A 14,174-nucleotide genomic window follows, 5' to 3' on the forward strand; every position below is an offset into this window, starting at 1 on the left:
AAAAAAAAAAAAAAAAAAAAAAAAAAAAAAAAAAAAAAAAAAAAAAAAAAAAAAAAAAAAAAAAAAAAAAAAAAGAAAGGTGGGGGATGGCCCAGCTCTTTGTGTAGTTTGCAAGTACAGAAAGAAAAAAAAAGAAAAAAAAAATAGGAGCCTGGCACGGTGGCTCACATCTGTAATCCCAGCATTTTGGGAGACAGACATGAGTGGATTATTTGAGGTCAGGAGTTTGAGACCAGCTTGGCCAATGTGGTGAAACCCCATCTCTACTAAAACTACAAAAGAAAAAAAATTAGCTGCATGTGGTAGTGTGCACCTGTAGTCCCAGCTACTCAGGAGGCTGAGGTAGGAGAATTGCTTGAACCTAGGAGGTGAAGGTTGCACTAAGCTGAGATCGCACTACTGCACTCCAGCCTGGGTAACAAGAGCGAAACTCTGTCTCAAAAAAAAAAAAAAAAAGGCTGGGGGGGGGATGATCAGGAAAAATAATTTATGGGTGCTAGGCTTAATACCTGAGTGATGAAATAAGCTGTACAACAAACTGCCATGACACGAGTTTACTTATGTAATAAACCTGCATGTGTACCCTGAACAAAAGGGGGAATGATTTAGATCTCCATCTTCACTTCTATTGCCTACTTCTGAGATTTAAGTTCAAGGAATTTGCTGGTTGTAGCAAAAAGCAAGAATGGATGGATGGGTAGGTGGCAGGAAAGAAGGAAAAAAAGGAAGGAGGAAGGCAGGGAAGGAAGAAAAGACTACCTTTTTGTGTGTATTTTAGTAGAGACGGGGTTTCCTTATGTTTGCCAGGCTGGTCTGGAACTCCTGACCTCAAGTGATCCACCCACCTTGGTCTCCCAAAGTGCTGGGATTACAGATGTGAGCCATCGCATCCAGCCTATTCCCATATTTTCTATGAACATATATATATTCTCCCAAGGTCAAATATAACAAAATGTGTCTAGAAAACAAAGCACCTGATCACTTGACCGGCCAAAGGAAAAGAAAACCATTCCAAAACAAACACCATAAATATCCACTTCTCAAATAAAAAGCAGCAAGGAAATGAAAACGCTGGAGCACCTTAAGTCTCTCTGCTTTATTTAGAGTGTTCACCTTTCTGCTGTTTCTGGACCTGCACTATGATGAAGGGTGGACGCTAATGAATGCATTTAATATGGCACAAGCTGATCTACCATCTAAAGAGTACAATAATGTCACTAACACTCCTAGAACATCTCCTGCTTATGATGTAATGAGTTGCAAGTAATTCAGGTTACCTGGTAAACTACAGATATAATGGACTGAATCTCATTGGCAAGAAGCCTATCAACATTAATACTAAAAATGGAGTTGGGGAGAAGAATTCATCTTCCGCCTTCACACAGAAATTTTGAAAGCCCAAAAATGATAAAAGGTAAAAGAAACTTGTAGTTAACTCTTTACTCTGTAAGGTTTTCTATATATAGATAAAAATATATAGATAAAAATATAACATTGTTATATAAAAATATGTTATATTTTTATATAGATAAAATATAGATAATTTTATATAGATATTTTATTTTATATAGATAAAAATATAACAATAGGTCCTCACTCCCCTTTTCCTACACTTTCCTCTTCTCGCAGACCAGAGAAGCCGCTCTTTCCATGCGGTGCATTCTAGAGACAGAGGTCGAGCCAGTGGCTGCCGCTGTGGCCTGACGGGAGCAAGAAGAGGTTGTGACAGGAAGAAAACGCAGAGTTACTACGAGAGAGAAGCTGGCTATCTAGCAGCAGCAGCAGCCAACAGAGGCCCGCCCACCTGTTCGCCTGTCCCCCTACCCTGTTTACAATGCAGCCTGTTTCTGCAAAAGTGGTATGATGGAAGGGACCATGTCTTCATTAAATTTTGTGTTGAAGACAGTAAGGACGTTAATGCAAATTTTGAAAAATCCAAACTTGCATCAGTTGTCTCAGAGGAAGTGATAATTTTAAGCATTTAAATGAAATTGATTTTTTTCACTGTATTGATTCAAATGATTCCAAACATAAAAGAATGGACAGATCAATTTTATGTTGTTTACGAAAAGGAGAATCTGGCCAGTCATGACCAAGGTTAACAAAAGAAAGGGCAAGGCTTAATTGGCTTGGTGTGGACTTCAATAATTGGAAAGACTGGGAAGATTATTCAGATGAAGACATGTCTAATTTTGATCGTTTCTCTGAGATGATGAACAACGTGGGTGGTGATGAGGATGTAGATTTACCAGAATTAGATGGAGCAGATGATGATTAACAAGACAGTGATGATAAAAAAAAAAAAAATGCCAGATCTGAAGTAAGGAATATTGTCATCACCAGGACTTTGAGAAAGAAAAATGACTTCTCTGCAAGATTTAGTAATTGAGAGAATTCTTGAGTTGATAGCTCTAAAGGCAGATGCTGTATTTGCCTACTTTCACCCATTTTCTATCTGTTTTTTAAAAGGCTTCACTAAGGGTTTATATGTACCATTGTATGGGGCAATTTTAAGTCAGCTAAGGCAATAACCTTATGCATGAACATTTCTCAGATTTTCATGAAGCTGTTGAGGTCCCAGGCAATTGATGCAGCAGTTGTGATACATAAAAACATCTCACCTAAGTCTCCTTTTCTTCTTATCATAGATGCTGACATGACAGGAAGCTCTCAGCTTAGGGAAAGACAACTAAATTTTAGATTATAGGACATGAATTCATGTTTGTTCCATGGCTGGAACAAACTGGCTGACACCTTACTGGCAACCTGCTGTTCTTCTGGTGTTATCCTTTAGGATCACTCTACTAAAGTTTATTTTTCAAAAAATCTACTTCACATCATTCTATGTGAGTGATCACTTGCCAGTGTTCCAGATGTATCTTAGCTAAAACTAGAGAATGCCCTAACTTAGATGGTTTTTGAAGCCTATATATTTGGTATTGTTTGACCCTTAAGCTTTTACGTTTCTTAGCAAGGAGGACAAAGAAAGCTGTACATTGTGGTTTGAATCTGTACATTTGGACCAAATTTGTACCTGCATTGTCAGTACGGCAAACGGGTGAAAAATGTTTAATACACTGTTGGATTTTATTTTTTTGATTCAGCTTATACGAGGGCTGAAAACCTCAATTTATGTTCATGACAGCAGGGATTTTTTTAAATGTCTACATTCTTTCTAATAAACTGTTGGAAGACTTCTTGGCTGTACTTTTAAGTGTCTGGCTTACTGTAATTTTTATGTATTTACCATTTGCTGGAATGGTGTTTTTATTTTTATTTGAGGAAGAATTTGGGATTATTCCTCTGTTTGAAAAAAGAGACTTGCTGTAATGTGACAGGAAACCTTTTAAAAATGGATCATAATATTGTAGATGCACTTTGCAGCAGCTGGAAAAGAAAGTGTTGCGATTTGATTGAAACAAAACTAAATGTGTTGTCCTCCTCTAAAAAAAAGTGTGTGTTGTGTGTGTGTATATATATAAAATAATTAGTAGTTATCCTGAAATTATTAATTTGAAACTATGTTTATGTACTGAAAACATAAATACATTTATAATGCTGTTTTGAACCAAGGGTTTCGATGTAAAAGAAAAAAGATACAAATATAAAATCAAATAATATTAAAACTCCATAAAGTTAACTCAGGAAAAAAAAATATGAAAAAGAGGCTGTCTTGACTCCTCATTCATTTAATATTTACAAAGGACCGATCATGTAGCAACACAGTGGTATGTGCAGGTGATATAAAAGAGGAAGTGGAAGTTTCCATAAGAAAGAAGTACTCATTCTTACATTTCAATGTAATAATAAAAATAACTGAACTGGAGCTAGGCAGAGCCAAATGACACAGTCTACCTTATTTGCTAGTGTGTGCGTGCACACATACACACGCCCAGGAAAATACGGCACATAAGTACAAGTTTAAAATGCACTCTATCTAAAAACTGTTAGCCATATTTGCAATTCTGCTATCAATTCAAGAAATGAACAAAATCAGAAACTCAGGTTTAGAGTTTATGTTTTCCAATTTGTCAATCTCCAACCCCCTGGTTCACAAACAAGAGTATATTCAACTGTAAATGCAGTAGCACTTACAGCAAAATGATTCTTAATGTTTTCTAATTAAACATATTTTTTAAAAGAGATTTCTTACCAAAATTAACTGATAACTTTTCCCCTAACTAATAAGGTCTAATTTCTCCACTGAAAATCATGACATTTTCACTATTGTTTCTTCCATTCTTAGTTTCTTTCTGGGGTTCAAAGACACACGTAAACGAAGTCCAGAATAAAGTTTGTTAAGTAAACATGGCCCATCAACTTTTCAGTGAAAGTTAAAAGCCAATTCCTCAGCTTCAGCTTGCTTTGTCTTGTCTATAATTCTCCACATTCTAAAGACTCTTGCCAAAACTCTAAGACTTACTTGTTTTACCAATTCTGAATCATCATATTGTGAGAAGTTAATAAAAATCACACTTTTATCTTCACTTTCGTAACCACCCATCACTGTCTAGATTTTAAATTTAACTAGGTAAAATGAACATTAACCTTCTTTACACCTCTGCTCATTCTCTTTACCTTAGCCAAATGTTTTCTATTTCCCACTAATATAACATAATGGCTGTTTCTCCTACATTAGATTAAATTGTGCCTCATTCTAATAAAAGCAAAATCCTACAACTTTCTTATTGTGATAAAATATGCATAACATTTATCATCTTAATCTAAGTGCACAGGTTCAGTAGTGTTAAGTACACTCACCCTGTTGAGCAATCAAGCTTCAGAACTCTTTTCACTTATAAAATGGGAACTCTATACCCACTAAACAACAACCATCTTGCCCTGCCTGCCAGCTCCTGGCAACCACCATTCTACTTTCTCTCTATGAATTTGACTATTCTAGGTATCTTACATAAGCAGAATCATACAGTAATTGTTATTTTTTGTCTGGCTCATTTCGTTTAGTACAATGTCTTCAAGATTCATCCATGCTGCAGCAGATGTCGATTTCCTTTCTTTTTAAAGCTGAATATTCCGTTAAATATATATGCTACATTTTGTTTATCCATCCATCCACCCAACAATGGATATTTGGGTTGTTTTTTCCTTTTGCCTATTGTGAATCACGCTGCTATAAACACTAGTGTTAAAACTATCTATTAAGTCTCTGCTTTCCATTCTTTTGTCTATATATGCAGAAGAGAAATTGCTGGGTAAAATAAAATCCTACAACTTTTGATCATTATTTACTTAATGCTCAGTTTACACAACTCTCTCTCTTTTCAACACTGACTGACAAGAATCAGATAAATCTATAGGTTGACAAGGGAGCTTCATAGGTGACCTAGTCCATTTACCTACAGGTACTTGTACCCCCTCTAAAACATCTAAACAGGTAATCATCCAATGTGTTATGCAAGCATCTAAACAGGTAATCATCTAAACAGGAGCTTCATAAGTGACCTAGTCCATTTACTTATAGGTACTTGTACTCCCTCTAAAACACCTAAACAGGTAATCATCGAATGTGTTATACAAGTGGTGGAGAGGCATTATGTCCTCAAGCATTTCCAGTCATTCACAAATTCCTTCTTAAGCTAAGCTAAATAATCTTCTTATAAGTCTATTTACAAGTCTACCTTTATGATGGAAATCAGTAGCATAATGGTGGGAAAATCTGGGGAGCTCTTTGTTTTTCTCTGCAGTGTTTGAATTTTGAAACTGACTTTGCAACAAATTATCTTTGAAAGTGGGTAGAAAAAGTTTGACATTATTTCTTTATCATTCCAATCACAGTCATTCAAGTATTTTAAGACTTCATGAAACCCTGAAGTCTATTCCTTTCCAAATTATTTTTGGTCTCCTCACTGGCATTCCCTTCTGCACCCAATCCAAAGAATGTTAATAAGTCTGTACTGTCCATCCTCAAATTCACCAGTGTCCACCAATATTTGCTATCCCAATTTCAAACCTTCAATAAACAGGTTTAATGGACATAACATCAAACAAATAGGAATAAAACCACTAAAGACATAGAGGAAATAGTGTGTAGGAAAACTGTTAAACAAGCATTTGGGGGGAAGTAGGTCCCAAAATTCAACTTATTTGATTCTAGAGATATTCTCCCTTGCAATAACAAGTACCCTAATTCCTACTTTAATCCCCAATCTCTTGTCCATTTTTTCTGTACTTCTTTCTACAAAATACAGTTGTCAAAACTTGGCCTTAAGGCAATGATGATTAATCATCTTCCCTATTCCTGGTTGAATTATACACAATCTATATTCATCCTTCAAAGCTCAATCCCTTGAACTTCAATAGAATTAAATAATAGACTCAGACTTTCAAGGTTAAAAAAAAAAATGAAGTCATCAAGACCAGATGCTTAAATGCCTTCATGTCAAGTCTATTTAATTTAATTAATTAGTTTATTTGTTTTGAGATAGGGTCTTCCTCTGTAACCCAGGCTGGCTCAATCATACGGCAGCCTTGAACTACTAAGTTCAAATGATCCTCCCACCTCACCCTCTTGAGTAGCTGAACCACATGTCTGCACCACCACGTCCAGCTAACTTGGGTTTTTTTTCTTCTTTTTGGTAGAGACGGGGTCTCCCAATGTTGCCCAAGCTAGTCTCAAACTCCTGGGCTCAAACGATCCTCCTGCTTCCACTACCCAAAGTGATTATAGGCATAAGCCACCACACCTGGCCTAAAGTCAATTTTAAATGTAAAAATATAAATGTATAGTCAATGTATCTACAATCTTTCATTTACATGATATACACTTAAACATGTATCTGTAAACACACACCCATAATCATTATTCACATATGAACTCTCAAAATGTAATACTACATAACTTTAAAACCAAAAATAGATTTTTACCTCATACTTAACATGCATTTATAAATAGAACATACAGAACAAAACTGACCTCAACAGCACACTTACACTGGAAAACAGTGACTTCAGAAATTACCAATTTAATAGTTTTGGTAGATTTTAGATTTAAATTTAAATCTGTGGACTCCTATACACTTTCAGTAAACATTCTTCCTTCCCTTGATCATATTACTTGCAATTCCACCAATGATCGATTCATTCAGATTAACAACTAATCTGCTTTTTAAAAAGAAATAATATAAATGTAGCCTTTCAATCTAAAACTTTTGATTTAAAAAGTAGATCTGACTCATCCACACTTTAATGAATTTGTTTCTTCATACTGTTTTCCTCCCCAAAACATACCATCAAACAAACAGGAATAAAACCACTAAAGAGTTAAGGGAAAGAGTGTGTAGAAAAACTCTTAAACAAGAATTTTAGGGTAAGTAGGTCCCAAAATGAGTCTGGGTCAACTGAGCAGCAGATGCGCATAGAACAAATAAGCAGAGTGATCTAGGAATCGCCTAGAGAGGGAGGTCATAGCAATAAAAGATTCCTTGGAAATTTTTTTGTTTGCTTTATCATACTCTTAACACTTAACTATAAACATTCACTCTATCACTCCATTATTGTCTTTCACTAATGTCTTCTAAAAAGCATGGTTTTGTCCAAAAGCAGTAACAAGTGGGCATAACACTTTCAAATGAAAAAAGAAAAAAAGGAGTCCAGTAATTCTATGCTCTATTTTTAAGTAAACAAATGAAGTAACAAAGTTCAATATTATCAATATTATTTAGATTAATTACAAACTCTTGGTATAGGGGGTCTTAGAGAACAATCTAACTTTTCACCTAAAGAGAAATACAAAGTTCATTAGATCCCTGTCCAATCTCCTAAGTCCTATTCAAAAGCGAGGCAGCAGAAACCACTTATATTTTAGCCTCACAGATGTGGGTTCAAGTTCTACCACTAATTAGACATGTAACTTTTCACTGATTTGATATGTTTATCTATGAGATAATGACTTCACAGGGTTTATACAGACCACGTGAATGGCCTTAGTCAAGGCCATTTTCACTAGTGGTTTATTACAGCATCAGGCTTTTCAATCTTATGAGGAATAGGTAATAAAAAGTAGGCCAGATGTGACAGTGTATACCTGTAGTACCAACTACTATAGAAGCTACGGTTGGTGAATCATCTGAGCCCAGAAGGTTGAGGCTGCAGTAAGCTATGATAACACCACTGCACTCCTGCCTGAAACAAACAGAGAGACAGAGACAGAGACACAGAAAGAGAGAGAGAGACACACACACACACAGAGAAGACTTTCTAAGAGAAACAGAATGCTTATTCATTCTACCTTTTGTAAAAGGTCATTCTACCTTTTGTTAGAATGGTGACTACTGCATATAAAGAAATACTGACTACTTTTATTTTACCTGATTAAGGTGCTAGCATTTCTTTTTCTTTTGAGACAGAGTTTCGTTCTTCTCACCCAGGCTGGAATGCAATGGCTTGATCTCAGCTCACTGCAACCGCCACCTTCCTGGTTCAAACAATTCTCCTGCCTCAGTCTCCTGAGCAGCTGGGATTACAAGCGACCACCATCACACCTGGCTAATTTTTATATTTTTAGTAGAGACAGGGTTTCACCATGTTGGCCAGGCTGGTCTCGAATTCCTGACCTTAGGTGACCCACCTGCCTCGGCCGCCGGAAGTGCTGGGATTACAGGTGTGAGCCACCTTGCCCCGCCAAGATACTAACATTTTTTAAATGGCTGGATCAAGTTCCTAATACAGTATATTTCTCTGAATTAAAAAGGTAGAGAAGAAGGTTCCCTATGAGGGTATAGTCTGAGGTAAAAGGAGCATTAGCGAGGAAAATAAAATACTTCTGAATGAATATAAAATATGGGCATGGTTCTGAAAGAATTCAGCTGGAGAGAGAGAAGAAAATTCAACAGATTCAATTAAGTAAACCAAAAGACAGAAATTTTGCAGTTTTATACCTTTGTCCTAGTTAGTATTCTTACTGATTTAGCACACAGAGCTTGGATATCTAAACACGTAACACTATTTATTACCATTTTTTCTACTTTCAACCAGAGCTACCAATCTTGATGTAGCCGTTTATATTGAGATTCAGAGTTTTGAAGTAGTTGGCTGACCCATTAATTTTACCAATTCCTGGTATTTCCCAACTAAGAGAAGTAACTTAGTTATGGTAGATCTTAGGAGATTATGAAATGACTTTTGTTGTGAGTTTTATCTTCCCTTAAGTTTCAAAAAAAAAAAAAAAGACTAGAATAGGGGAGACCAAATGGCACCAGCATGTGGGAGAAGATCACAAAAAACAGTCCAGCCCGGGAAGCCTCTTTGTCCTTGTGGGTCTGAGACTACAACACCTTCCCCCCCACCAACAAGATGCTGAGCAGCCAAGTAGCTCAAGCAAAGGGGGTCAGGCCAGGAAACCTGTCTGTCCCCACAGGCTGAAGACTCCCTTTTCTCCATATCTACAGGCATCAAGCAGCCCGGCCTGTGAAAACTCCAACCCCCTCAGACAGAAGCAACAGAGATCAAGAAGCAGCAGAGGTCAATGGGAGCCTCTGCGGCACCAGATAAAACAAGCAGACTCAAATACCACTGCAAAGGCTCTAAAAATTAACTGTTATTGAAACCACAATCCATCAAAACAGTCCAGGACCCGCACAGTAAACCTACGTAAGCATGGTTACTGCCCGCCTAAGACTGGACATCCCCTAACATGATAGCCAAAATATCCAGGGTTCAACAGAAAATCATTATCTGAATGAAAGAAGACAATTAAAGAATGCCAACATTGAGACAGATGTTAAAACTGTAAGAAAAATTCTGGAGCAGGCCAAGTGCAGTGACTCATGCCGTAATTCCAGCACTTTGGGAGGCTGAGGTGGGTGTATCACCTGAGGTCAGGGGCTCGACACCAGCCTCACAAATATGGTGAAACCCTGTCTCTATTAAAAGTACAAAAATTAGCTGGGCGTGGTGGCAGATGCCTGTAGTCCTAGCTACTCAGGAGGCTGAGAGAGAATTGCTTGAACCCAGGAGGCGGAGGCTGCAGTGAGCCGAGATCATGCCACTACACTCCAGCCTGGATAACAGAGAGAGACTCATCTCAAAAAAAAACAATAAATAAATAAATATTGGAACTGCTCTCATAAAAATGCTTCAAAAACGACTTAAAATTCTCTTGAAACATATAGAAAATATCAGCAAAGACAGAACTTATAAAAAGAAATGAAATATAAATTATAGAAATGAAAAATACATTAAGAAATTTTAAAACTCACTAGATGAGTTTTAAAGAGTGGAGATGACAGAGGATAGAATCAGTGAGATTAAAGACAGGTCAATACAATTACTCAATGTGAGCAGACAGAAAAAATAACACTGAAAAAAAAATTAACAGAATCTCAAGGCATTGTGGGATAACAACAGAAGATTCAACATTCATAGCATCAGCATTCCAGAAGGAAAAGAGAGAGTAGGGTAGAAAGATATTCGAAGAATTGACTGGGAGTGGTAGCTCACACCTGTAAACCCAACACTTTGGAAGGCCAAGGTGGGCGGATCACTTGAGGTCAGGAATTGAAGACCAGCCTGGCCAATGTGGTGAAACTTCATCTCCACTAAATTAGCTGGTATGGTGGCACAAACCTGTAATCCCAGCCACTAGGGAGGCTGAGGCAAGAGAATCACTGGAACCTGAGGTGGAAGTTCCAGGGAGCAGAGATCACACCACTGCACTGCAGCCTGAGTCAGAGTGAGACTCTGTCTCAAAACAACAACAAGACAACAACAACAACAAAAAGAGTATTCAAAGAATTAACAGCTGAAAACATCTCTTATTTGATTAAAGACATATACATAGGTTGGGCACAACGGCACACACCTATAATCCCAGCACTTTGGGTGGACAAGGCAGGCAAATTGCTTGAGCTCAGGCGTTGCTTGAGACCAGGCTGGGCAACATGGTAAGCCCCTGCCTCTATAGAAAATACAAAAATTCGTTGGGTGTGGTGGTACACACCTATAGTCTCAGCTACTCAGGAGGCTAAGGTGGGAGGATTGCTTGAGCCCAGAAGGCTGAGGCTGCAGTTAGCTGAGATCGCACTACTGCACTCCAGCCTGGGCAACAGAATGAACCCCTGTCTCAAAAAACAAAAACCTGGCCAGGAGCGATGGCTCACACCTGTAATCCCAGCACTTTGGAAGGCTGAGGCGGGAGAATCAAGAGGTCAGGAGATAGAGACCATCCTGGCTAACATGGTGAAACCCCGTCTCTACTAAAAATACAAAAAAGTAGCCAGGCATGGTGGCACACGCCTGTAGTCCCAGCTACTCAGGGAGGCTGAGGCAGGAGAATCGCTTGAACCCAGGAGGCGCAGACTGCAGTGAGCCGAGATCATGCCACTGCACTCCAGCCTGGGTGACAGAGCAAGACTCCGTCTCAAAAACAAAAAACAAACAAACAACAACAACAACAAAAAACCCTGAAGACGTAACAGGATTTAAAAAGAAGAAAGAAATAAACCTGCAGATTCAAGAAACTCGGTGAATCTAAATAGGATAAATCTAAATAAGTCCACCAAGACTAAGTAGGTCCACCAAGATACATCTTAATTAAAATTCTGAAAACTAAATCCAAAGAAAAAGCCTTGAAAGCAGTCAGAGAGAAACGACACATTACTATAGGAAACACCAATTCAAATGCCAATAGATTTCTCAACTAAAACCACGTAGGCCAGAAGGAAGTGGCATGACAATTCACAAATGCTGAATGAAAAGAACTGTCAGCTGTGAATTCTGTATCTGATGAACCAGCTTCAGACTAAGTAAAACTAGAAGAAGTAGTTTACTAAAATGAGTAGACCTATTCTTACAGAATGACTAAAGGAAGCCATTCAATAGAATGGAAATGATAAAAGAAGCAATCCTGTAGCACTAGGAAGAAAAAACAGAAAAAGCAGGAATAAGTATATACCACAGACTATGCTTCTCATGAATCGTATAAATCACATTTGACGATCGGAACACAAATTTTAATACCATCTCATACTCAAGAATCTAAACAGAAGTACGGTTTCCACACTTCACTTGAAGTGGTAAAATGTTACAGTAGACAGTGATAAATCACACGTATATATTGTAATATCCAGTTGAAACAGTTAAGAAAACTATGTAAAGACATACAAATAAATACAATACTATAAATAAATCAAGACAGAATCCTAAAATACAATGCATGGGGAAGTCAAGAAAAAGAAACAGAGGGATGAGAAATAGAGGAAACAAACAGAAACAAAAAAATGGCAGACAAACTCACCTATCAATAATTACTTTAAATATATGTGGTGTAAATACACAAATCAAAAGGCAAGGATTGGCAGTGTGGGCCAAAAAAAACTCTAAACTATATGCAGTTTACAAGAAATTCATTTAGTTTCAAGGTATCTTTCAAATTAAACATGCACTTACCACACAACCCAGCAACAGTATTTTCTGCACATTTATCTCAGAGAATGGAAAATGTATGCCCATACAAAAACATTTACACAGATGTTCATAGAAGTTTTATTTTTAACAGCCAAAACCTGGAAACAATTCGGATATCATTCAATGAATAAACAGCTAGAAACTGGTACATCCATGCCAAAGAACACTACTCAGCAATAAAAAAGAGTGAACTATGGACATGATAACTTGGAAGACTCTCCAGAGATATACCATGAGTGGGGTCTGCAGGGGAGACAATCCCAGATGATTACATACTGTATGATTCCATTAAACACTTGAAATGACAGAATTATAGAAATGCAGGACAGACTAGTATCAGGAAGGTGGGTTAGAGGAGATACTAGGGAAGTACATGTGATTTTAAAAGGAGAACACAAGGGATACTCATTGAAAGTATTCTGTATCTTGAGTGTGGTGGTGGGTACATGCATCTATACACATGATAAAAATCATCTAGCTCCCATCTTAAAAATAAAATAAAATAAATGAAACCCCATCTTTAAAAAAAAAATCACCTAGCACCCCACACACATACATATATCTGGGTACCAGGAAAACCAGGTGGATTATATCAGAAACAATATTCTGGCTGTGATATTGCACTTTGGTTTCATACAATGCTACCTTTAGGAGAATCTGCATAAAAGGTTACTTCTTACAACTGCTTATGGCTTACATTTTTCAGTTATACCTAATTTTCTATAGTGAGCAATGGACAGCTATTGTTTCTGCCTGGCCAATATCCATTCCCTCTTCTTCTGTAAAGAATGCTCAATTTTGGTTGGGCATGGTGCCTCATGCCTATAATCCCAGCATCTTGGAAGGCTGTGGCAAGCAGATCACTTGAGGACAGGAGTTCAAGACCAGCCTGAACAACATAGTGAAAACCTGTCTCTACTAAAAATACAGAAAATTAGCTGGGTGTGGTGGTGTGCACCTGTAATCCAAGTTACTTGGGCGGCTGAAGCAGGAAAATTGCTTGAACCCAGGAGGCAGAGGTTGCAGTGAGCCAAGATTGTACCACTGCACTCCAGTCTGGTCAAGAGAGCAAGCAAGACTCTGTCTTTTTAAAGAAAAAAAAAAAAAAGCTTACTTTTGCTTTGGGAAACTGTCCTACCCTACTGGAAGCAGTCTTGGTAAGACTGTCCATCAAGACGTCTTACCATCCCTAGGCACTGGGCCAACTAAGTTCACTCTTCCTTAAAGTTTAACTTTGAGCAGAGTAGACAATGACTAATTTAGCCCAGCTGGAATGTCTTGATGAGACTAGGCATTAGTTCTACCTACCTGATCTATGAAGCTGCCTTCCTTCTCCTAATTTCAGAGCCTATTTCTTGTCTTTGAGTCTGAGTCTTAACTTAACCTCCACATTCTCCAAATAAACCTCATTTTGCTTAAGTTATTCACATTTGGTTCCTATCATTTGCACTTAACCCAATCAATGGCCAGGCCTGGTGGCTTATGCTTGTAATCTCAGCACTTTGGGAGGATGAGGCGGGACTTCCTTGACTTGAGGTCAGGAAGTCGAGACTAGCCTAGCCAACATGGTAAAATCCTGTCTCTACTAAAAATGCAGAAATTAGCCAGGAGTGGTGGCAGATGACTGTAATCCCACCTACTCGGGTGGCTGAGGCCGGAGAATCACTTGAAACCTGGGAGGTAGAGGTTGCAGTGAGCCGAGATCGTGCAACTGCACTCCAGTGAGCCGAGATCGTCCAACTGACAGAGCA

The 14,174-nt window shown here is 37.9% G+C and overlaps 1 protein-coding gene and 1 pseudogene across 3 annotated transcripts in view; one reads left to right on the forward strand and one right to left on the reverse strand.

The window, feature by feature from the left end:
- The window catches only part of ASXL2 (ASXL transcriptional regulator 2), a 160,243-nt gene that overhangs the window by 85,877 nt on the left and 60,192 nt on the right, over nucleotides 1-14,174 (reverse strand). The window lies entirely within an intron of this gene.
- LOC108303511 lies at nucleotides 897-4,001 on the forward strand (annotated as a pseudogene). The gene has a single exon (XR_001824874.2). The product of XR_001824874.2 is annotated as a prostaglandin E synthase 3-like (transcript).

This window comes from Cebus imitator, unplaced genomic scaffold (genome assembly GCF_001604975.1).
Source record: "Cebus imitator isolate Cc_AM_T3 unplaced genomic scaffold, Cebus_imitator-1.0 Scaffold1, whole genome shotgun sequence".
NCBI classification, from domain to species: Eukaryota; Metazoa; Chordata; class Mammalia; order Primates; family Cebidae; genus Cebus; species Cebus imitator.